Source organism: Phyllobates terribilis, unplaced genomic scaffold (assembly GCF_046119375.1).
Source record: "Phyllobates terribilis strain yellow unplaced genomic scaffold, ASM4611937v1 Scaffold_4__5_contigs__length_816908805, whole genome shotgun sequence".
NCBI lineage: Eukaryota > Metazoa > Chordata > Amphibia > Anura > Dendrobatidae > Phyllobates > Phyllobates terribilis.
The window spans coordinates 681,088,224-681,097,524 of record NW_027362764.1 but is presented as its reverse complement, the minus strand read 5'-3'; the positions used below and the strand labels follow the sequence as shown (position 1 = coordinate 681,097,524).

At 48.7% G+C, this 9,301-nt stretch overlaps 1 non-coding gene and 1 pseudogene across 1 annotated transcript; both read right to left on the bottom strand.

Annotated features, from left to right (window-relative positions):
- Positions 1–1,452: 1,452 nt before the first annotated feature.
- LOC141266347 (5S ribosomal RNA) lies at positions 1,453–1,571 on the bottom strand. Its single transcript, XR_012320387.1, has one exon. It is a non-coding gene; the product is annotated as a 5S ribosomal RNA (ribosomal RNA).
- Positions 1,572–9,149: 7,578 nt separating this feature from the next.
- Positions 9,150–9,268, bottom strand: LOC141270268 (5S ribosomal RNA; annotated as a pseudogene).
- Positions 9,269–9,301: the final 33 nt, after the last annotated feature.

Here is a 9,301-nt window from a genome sequence, read left to right as displayed (position 1 = left end):
AATTACCGCGGCTGCTGGCATGAGACTTGCCCTCCAATAGATCCTTGTAAATGGATTTAAAGTGTATTCATTCAAATTAGAGAGACAATTTAAATTAAAAAGCTTAGAGCTGCCTCCACCACAGGGGGGCTCGCTCGACCCACCAGCGGACAGGCACCAGTATTGGGAGAGGGGGGCAGGCCGTCAGGGTTCACCGCGGCTCTGGCACAAACCCGGCGACACGGAGGTGGCACGGGCAGGAGCGGACTGGCCGTGTCGGCTTCTCACTTTTTGGATTTTAGAAGGGCATGACATGACTATATCTGTGTCTCCCCCTCCTTTTACTCCTCCACCTCTTTTATTTTCGCATGACTATATGTACTTGTCACTTTTCCATGTGTTAGTTATGTCTTCTGAGCAGTTTGTCAGCTTTTGGACACCTTTGAAGGTGTTTTCTATGTGTTTCTATGTGTTTTTGTTTGCCTGCCATTGGCTTTAACGGTGTTCGAAGGTGTTCGACGAACACACGGGTGTTCCACGAACCGAACCGAACTCGAACACTACGGGGGTGGCTCAACACTAGTGAAGGCGTCGGGGTAGCGTACTTAGCTGCTAACTGGCTCAGAGGCCTTGGGGCTTCCATCATCTAAGTTACTTAAGGTCGGTGTCCGGCAAGGCGCCGTTCCATGCTAGCCGAGCTGGGCAGTAGGGCAAAACGTCATCAAAATAGTCTACAGCACACGGTGTTCCCAGGAGGTCTCCCTTCCAAGTACTGTCCGAGCCCAGCATTGCTTTGCTTCCAAAATCAGACAAGATCAGGCTTATCCAAGGTGGTATGGCCAGTAGATGCTGCTGGATCCATCGCCCGCCCGGCCAGCCTTTCTCAGGATCGCTTGGTGGCGAGCAATCTGGCCGTGACGGGGCGGGCTCCGAAGGGTCCATGCAAAGGCTGTGCCGTCCCTACAGGTGTGGTTTGTTTAGCAGTGATTCACCCGCCGCATCAGGTGTCTTCAAAAATGTCTCGGCGCAGGGTCTCCTGCAGGTTAAACCCTTCATTGCGGTAATGTGACAGAAAGAGCAAGCTGGACCCGTAACTTGGGGGCGGAGCGAGACGTCCAGGGGTGAATGAAGGAAGAGGGTGAGATGGTTGCCAGTGACTTTGAGCTGCTCTTCAGGGGGGAGGTTTGTGTTGCCTGCAAAGATCTTCTGCTTGGGGTTACCGGTGGTTGCCTCCAGCCACGCGGGAGATGCTGGTCCTGGTGAAAAGGAGCCTAGTATTAAAAGTAAAGAAGCAACAATGCTGGAGGCCCACGGTGATCAGAAGGATGCTGGTATTTTGCAGAGATGAAATAGCGCAAGAGAGAAAGCAAATGAAAAAAAGAAAAGAGAAGGAATGTGTGCACTTGTGAAAGGGAATGGAAAAAAGGCATAGAAGAGAGTACCCCCTGCTGGTGGAAGGAAAGAAAAAGCAAAAGCCTACAGCACCTGGTATTCCCAGGCGGTCTCCCATCCAAGTACTAACCAGGCCCAACCCTGCTTAGCTTCCAAGATCAGATGAGAGCAGGCGTGTTCAGGGTGGTGTGGCCGTAGGCAGAGACAAGCCTCTCACTTGCTGCTTTTCTACTTTGAAGTCTGGCTGCCGGATGCCCTTTCCAGTGTTCAGCAAGACCAGGTCCTTTTGTGCTTTCCCTTCTCTTCAATTTTTTTGCTGGCTTCCTTAAAAGGTCTTGTAGACACAACGCCCCACTCAGAGCCGCTGAGCTCACTGATCGGCTGCAGCGCTGTCGACGGAACGTCAGCTTCACGGCCAATGCCACAGGCCGGGAGCAGAGGCGAGACTCACCGGTAGACCCGGGTAGGGTGAGTAGAGCGCGGTTAGTTGCTTTCTAATAGCCTGCAGCCGGGGATTAACTTTTAATGAAAGGGAACAATCCCTTTGACTGTCTGCAGCGCGCCACACCTAGGAAGCGCACTCTCACACACAAGCCAACATGCACACGTGCTCGCACGTGACAACACCCCCTATCTGCCCCAACATCCTCTCCGTCACCATTAGTGTTGAGCCACCCCCGTAGTGTTCGGGTTCGGTTCGGTTCGTCGAACACCGGGATGTTCGAGGAACTGTTCGTCGAACTGTTCGTCGAACACCTTAGAACACCGTCGAACACCGTTAAAACCAATGGCAGGCAAACAAAAACACATAGAAACACATAGAAAACACCTTCAAAGGTGTCCAAAAGCTGACAAACTGCTCAGAAGACGCTTTCTTTAAAAAAGCCGGCCGGCAATTCAGCAGCGGCATACACCGCTACCCGACAATTTAGACAAGAAGGAATAGAGCCTCACACATAGATTAGATAGATATAAACATGTCAGTCACATATATATGAAGTACAGTGACAGTGTTGCTTACTGTACTTGTCATTTAGTGTAAAGGATTTATTAAAAAAAATAATAGTGTTTTCATGCACCGTCTCTTTAAAAAAGCCGGCCGGCAATTCAGCATCTGTGCCCGACAATTTATAACAGACAGAATAGAGCTTCACACATAGATTAGATAGATAGAAACATGTCAGTCACATATATATGAAGTACAGTGACAATGTTGCTTACTGTACTTGTCATTTAGTGTAAAGGATTTATTAAAAAAAATAATAGTGTTTTCATGCACCGTCTCTTTAAAAAAGCCGGCCGGCAATTCAGCATCTGTGCCCGACAATTTATAACAGACAGAATAGAGCTTCACACATAGATTAGATAGATAGAAACATGTCAGTCACATATATATGAAGTACAGTGATAGTGTTGGTTACTGTACTTGTCATTTAGTATTAAAATAAAGGATTTATTATTAAAAAAAATTGGCGTGGGGTTCCCCTTAATTTTAGGCTCTAGCGGAGGTTAAGCAGACAGCTGGGGCAGATGTTTGAAGCCTGGGAAGGGGGTAATACCCACGGAGCTTCCCAGGCTACTAATATCAGCCCCCAGCTGAATACATAGCCTTTACTAGCTATTAAAATGGGGGACCCCCCAAAAAAAATGACGTGGGGTCCCCCCTAATTTAATAGCTAGCAAAGGCTAGGCAGACAGCTGGGGGCTGATATTAATAGCCCAGGAAGGGAGCCATGAATATTGGCCCCCTCCCAGGCTAGAAACACCAGCTGTCAGCCGCCCCAGAAATGACGCATTCATAGGATGCGCCAATTCTGGCACTTAGCCTCGCTCTTCAACGCTGCCCTGTAGCGGTGGCAGGGGGTAATAGGGCTGGGGTTGATGTCAGCTTATAATGCCAGCTGACATCAAGCCCAGGTTAGTAATGGAGAGGCGTCTATAAGACACCCCCATTACTAACCCCATAGTCAAAGTTAAAAGAAAACACAAACACCCAGAATAAAGTCCTTTAATTGAAATAAAGACACAATCCTTTATTGTTCTAAATTAAACCATACTTACCATCACGCCCATTCCAGCTGAAGCCAACGATCTCCTGCAATAAAAGAAAAATAATAAAGCAACATCATCCTTACCTTTCCATGGTTCCCACGACAGCTTCAGCTCTGCTACATCGAGATGACAGGCTGGACCGCAGCAGAACGCTGCCATCCAGCCTGTCATCCCGCAGACACTGAGAAGCGCAGGCATGCTTGCGCTCTGCAGTGTCTGGCTGTGACGGCATAAAGATGAGACGAGTTCATGTCCAATGAACTCGGCGCACCTCATGCACGTCACTGACAGCGTGGGAAAATTCTCACGCTGAAGCGCTGAGTGCAGGAGAATTCTCCCACGCTGTCAGTAACGTGCATGAGGTGAGCTCATGTCCAATGAACTCAGCTCACCTCCTGCACGTCACTGACAGCGTGGGAGAATTCTCCTGCACTCAGCGCTTCAGCGTGAGAATTCTCCCACGCTGAAGCGCTGAGTGCAGGAGAATTTTCCCACGCTGTCAGTGACGTGCATGAGGTGAGCCGAGTTCATTGGACATTAACTCGGCTCATCTGGATGCCCTCACAGAGAGACACTGTGGAGCGCAAGCAAGCCTGCGCTTCTCAGTGTCTGCGGGATGACAGGCTGGATGGCAGAGTTCTGCTGCGGTCCAGCCTGTCATCTCGATGTAGCAGAGCTGAAGCTGTCATGGGAACCATGGAAAGGTAAGGATGATGTTGCTTTATTATTTTTCTTTTATTTCAGGAGATCGTTGGCTTCAGCTGGAATGGGCGTGACGGTAAGTATGGTTTAATTTAGAACAATAAAGAATTGTGTGTTTATTTCAATTAAAGGACTTTTTTCTGGGTGTTGTGTTTTTTTTAAATACTTTACTAGAAATTCATGGTGGTCATGTCTAATATTGGCGTGACCCCATGAATTTTGGGCTTAGGTCCAGCTGATAATGCCAAGCTGGCCCTAACCCCTTTATTACCCAGTGAGCCACCGCATCAGGGCCCTGGATGAGTTGGGTACAGCGCCAGAAGATGGCGCTTCAATGAACGCACCATTTTCCGGGGTGGCTGCGGACTGCAATTTGCAGCGGGGGTGGCCCAGAAAGCTTGGGCCTCCCTGCGCTGCGGATTCCAGCCCCCAGCTGCCTAGTTGTACCTGGCTGGACACAAAAACAGGGCGAAGCCCCACGTCAATTTTCTTTAAATTATTTCATGAAATAATTAAGAAAAAAAGGGCTTCCCTATATTGTTGTGTCCGGCCAGGTACAAATAGGCAGCTGGTGTTTGGGGGCAGCCCGTTCCTGCCTGCTGCACCTGACTGGACACAAATATAGTGCGAAGCCCCACGTCAATTTTTTTTTAATTATTTCATGAATTTCCTGAAATAATTTAAAAAAATTGAAGTGGGGCTTCGCACTATATTTGTGTCCAGCCAGGTACAGCAGGCAGGAATGGGCTGCCCCCAACCACCAGCTGCCTATTTGTACCTGGCCGGACACAACAATATAGAGAAGGCCTTTTTTTCTTAATTATTCCATGAATTTCATGAAATAATTAAAAAAAATTGAAGTGGGGCTTCGCACTATATTTGTGTCCAGCCAGGTACAGAAGGCAGGAACAGGCTGCCCCCAACCACCAGCTGACTATTTGTACCTGGCCGGACACAACAATATAGGGAAGGCCTTTTTTTCTTAATTATTTCATGAATTTCATGAAATAATTAAAAAAAATTGAAGTGGGGCTTCGCACTATATTTGTGTCCAGCCAGGTGCAGCAGGCAGGAACGGGCTGCCCCCAACCACCAGCTGCCTTTTTGTACCTGGCCGGACACAACAATATAGGGAAGGCCTTTTTTTCTTAATTATTTCATGAATTTCATGAAATAATTAAAAAAAAAATACGTGGGGCTTCGCCCTATTTTTGTGTCCAGCCAGGTACAACTAGGCAGCTGGGGGCTGGAATCTGCAGCGCAGGGAGGCCCAAGCTTTCTGGGCCCCCCCCCGCTGCAAATTGCAGTCCGCAGCCACCCCGGAAAATGGCGCGTTCATAGAAGCGCCATCTTCTGGCGCTGTACCCAACTCATCCAGGGCCCTGGTGCGGTGGCTCACTGGGCAATAAAGGGGTTAGGGCCAGCTTGGTATTATCAGCTGGCCCCAAGCCCAAAATTCATGGGGTCACGCCAGTATTAGACATGACCGCCATGAATTTCTAGTAAAGTATTTAAAAAAAACACAACACCCAGAATAAAGTCCTTTAATTGAAATAAACACACAATTCTTTATTGTTCTAAATTAAACTATACTTACCATCACGCCCATTCCAGCTGAAGCCAACGATCTCCTGCAATAAAATAAAAATAATAAACCAACCTCATCCTTACCTTTCCATGGTTCCCACGACAGCTTCAGCTCTGCTACATCGAGATGACAGGCTGGACCGCAGCAGAACGCTGCCATCCAGCCTGTCATGCCGCAGACACTGAGAAGAGCAGGCATGCTTGCGCTCCTCAGTGTCTCGCTGTGACGGCATCCAGATGAGCCGAGGTCATGTCCAATGAACTCGGCTCACCTCATGCACGTCACTGACAGCGTGGGAAAATTCTCACGCTGAAGTGCTGAGTGCAGGAGAATTCTCCCACGCTGTCAGTGACGTGCATGAGGTGAGCTCATGTCCAATGAACTCAGCTCACCTCATGCACCTCACTGACAGCGTGGGAAAATTCTCCTGCACTCAGCGCTTCAGCGTGAGAATTCTCCCACGCTGTAAGTGACGTGCATGAGGTGAGCCGAGTTCATTGGACATGACCTCGGCTCATCTTTATGCCGTCACAGAGAGACAATGTGGAGCGCAAGCAAGCCTGCGCTTCTCAGTGTCTGCGGGATGACAGGCTGGATGGCGGCGTTCTGCTGCGGTCCAGCATGTCATCTCGATGTAGCAGAGCTGAAGCTGTCGTGGGAACCATGGAAAGGTAAGGATGAGGTTGCTTTATTATTTTATTTTTATTACAGGAGATCGTTGGCTTCAGCTGGAATGGGCGTGATGGTAAGTATGGTTTAATTTAGAACAATAAAGAATTGTGTCTTTATTTCAATTAAAGGACTTTATTCTGGGTGTTTGTGTTTTTTTAACTTTGACTATGGGGTTAGTAATGGGGGTGTCTTATAGACGCCTCTCCATTACTAACCTGGGCTTGATGTCAGCTGGCATTATAAGCTGACATCAACCCCAGCCCTATTACCCCCTGGCACCGCACCAGGGCAGCGTGGAAGAGCGAGGCTAAGTGCCAGAATTGGCGCATCCTATGAATGCGCCATTTCTGGGGCGGCTGACGGCTGGTGTTTCTAGCCTGGGAGGGGGCCAATATTCATTGCTCCCTTCCTGGGCTATTAATATCAGCCCCCAGCTGTCTGCCTAGCCTTTGCTAGCTATTAAATTAGGGGGGACCGCACGTCATTTTTTTGGGGGGGTCCCCCATTTTAATAGCTAGTAAAGGCTATGTATTCAGCTGGGGGCTGATATTAGTAGCCTGGGAAGCTCCGTGGGTATTACCCCCTTCCCAGGCTTCAAACATCTGCCCCAGCTGTCTGCTTAACCTCCGCTAGAGCCTAAAATTAAGGGGAACCCCACGCCAATTTTTTTAATAATAAATCCTTTATTTTAATACTAAATGACAAGTACAGTAACCAACACTATCACTGTACTTCATATATATGTGACTGACATGTTTCTATCTATCTAATCTATGTGTGAAGCTCTATTCTGTCTGTTATAAATTGTCGGGTACAGATGCTGAATTGCCGGCCGGCTTTCTTAAAGAGACGGTGCATGAAAACACTATTATTTTTTTTAATAAATCCTTTACACTAAATGACAAGTACAGTAATCAACACTGTCACTGTACTTCATATATATGTGACTGACATGTTTCTATCTATCTAATCTATGTGTGATTCTCTATTCCTTCTATTCTAAATTGTCGGGTACCGCTGCTGAATTGCCGGCCGGCTTTTTTAAAGAGACGGTGCATGAAAACACTATTATTTTTTTTGATAAATCCTTTACGCTAAATGACAAGTACAGTAAGCAGCACTTTCACTGTACTTCGTATATATGTGGCTGACATGTTTATATCTATCTAATCTATGTGTGAAGCTCTATTCTTTCGGTTCTAAATTGTCGGGTACCGGTGTATGCCGCTGCTGAATTGCTGGCTTTTCATGTTTCACTGTTGGCACTGTTCCCATGATTTGGGCAATCACTGTAATGCCACAACCACCATGGCTGTGGCATTACAGTGAGTGGCAGACAATCCCTGCATGATTGGTGCTCTAAGTAGCGCCAGACATGCAGGACACGCTTTTGGTGCACGAACAGTTATCGAACATAACCTCGAACAGCCGAATTTTTTGCAAATCGTTCGGGTTCGTCGAACAACTCGAACACCGCCCAAAACAGCTCGAATTTGAGATTGGCGAACAGTTCTAGTCGAACACCGCTCATCTCTAGTCACCATGCGTCAGACTCTCCTGCCTGTTTTATGATTTCAAGGCCCTAGCAGGAATCACCCCCCCTCCCCAATTCCTTCCGCACCTTCCTTGCCTTCCTTGCACTGAGGTTAGCTCTTTGTCAGCCGTCTGGCTTGGTTACACAAGCTTCTTTGCAGAGAAACATGTTACTTCTGCTGGCCCTCGCTAGGCGGCCGGCATCCAAAACCTTCCCTGGGCACCTGCTGAAAGCCTGGCCCCTTCACGGCCCCGGGTGCTTTTAGCACCATCATTTCCACACGTCGAGCTGCGGAGTCAATAAGCACTCCTAGCCGTGGCAAGGAGCTCGGTGTCAGGCCTGCGTGAAGGCGGCAGGGTAGCGTACTTAGCTGCCAACTGGCTCAGAGGCCTTGGGGCTTCCATCATCTAGGTTACTTAAGGTCGGTGTTCGGCAAGGCGCCGTTCCATGCTAGCCGAGCGGGGCAGTAGGGCAAAACGTCATCAAAATGGTCTACAGCACCCTGTGTTCTGAGGAGGTCTCCCATCCAAGTACTGTCCAAGTCTAGCACTGCTTTGCTTTCAAGATCAGACGAGATCAGGCGTATCCAAGGTGGTATGACCAGTAGACGCTGCTTGATCCAGCGCCCGGCCAGCCTTTCTCAGGATCGCTTGGTGGCGAGCAATCTGGCCGTGACGGGGCGGGCTCCGAAGGGTCCATGCAAAGGCTGTGCCGTCCCTACAGGTGTGGTTTGTTTAGCAATGATTCACCCGCCGCATCAGGTGTCTTCAAAAATGGCTCGGCGCAGGGTCTCCTGCAGGCTAAACCCTTCATCGTGGTAATGTGACAGAAAGAGCAAGCTGGACCCGTAACTTGGGGGCGGAGCGAGACGTCCAGGGGTGAATGAAGGCAGAGGGTGAGATGGTTGCCAGTGACTTTGAGCTGCTCTTCAGGGGGGAGGGTCGTGTTGCCTGCAAACGTCTTCTGCTTGGGGTTACCGGTGGTTGCCTCCAGCCACCCGGGAGACGCTGGTCCTGGTGAAAAGGAGCCTAGTATTAAAAGTAAATAAGCAACAATGCTGGAGGCCCACGGTGATCAGAAAGATGCTGGTATTTTGCAGAGATGAAATAGTGCAAGAGAGAAAGCAAATGAAAAAAAGAAAAGAGAATGAATGTGTGCACTTGTGAAAGGAAATGGCAAAAAGGCATAGAATAGAGTGCCCCCTGCTGGTGGAAGGAAGGAAAAAGCAAAAGCCTACAGGACCTGGTACTCCCAGGCAGTCTCCCATCCAAGTACTAACCAGGCCCAATCCTGCATATCTTCCAAGATCAGATGACATTGGGCTTGTTCAGGGTGGTGTGGGCATAGGCAGAGACAAGCTTCTCAATTGCTGCTTTTCTACT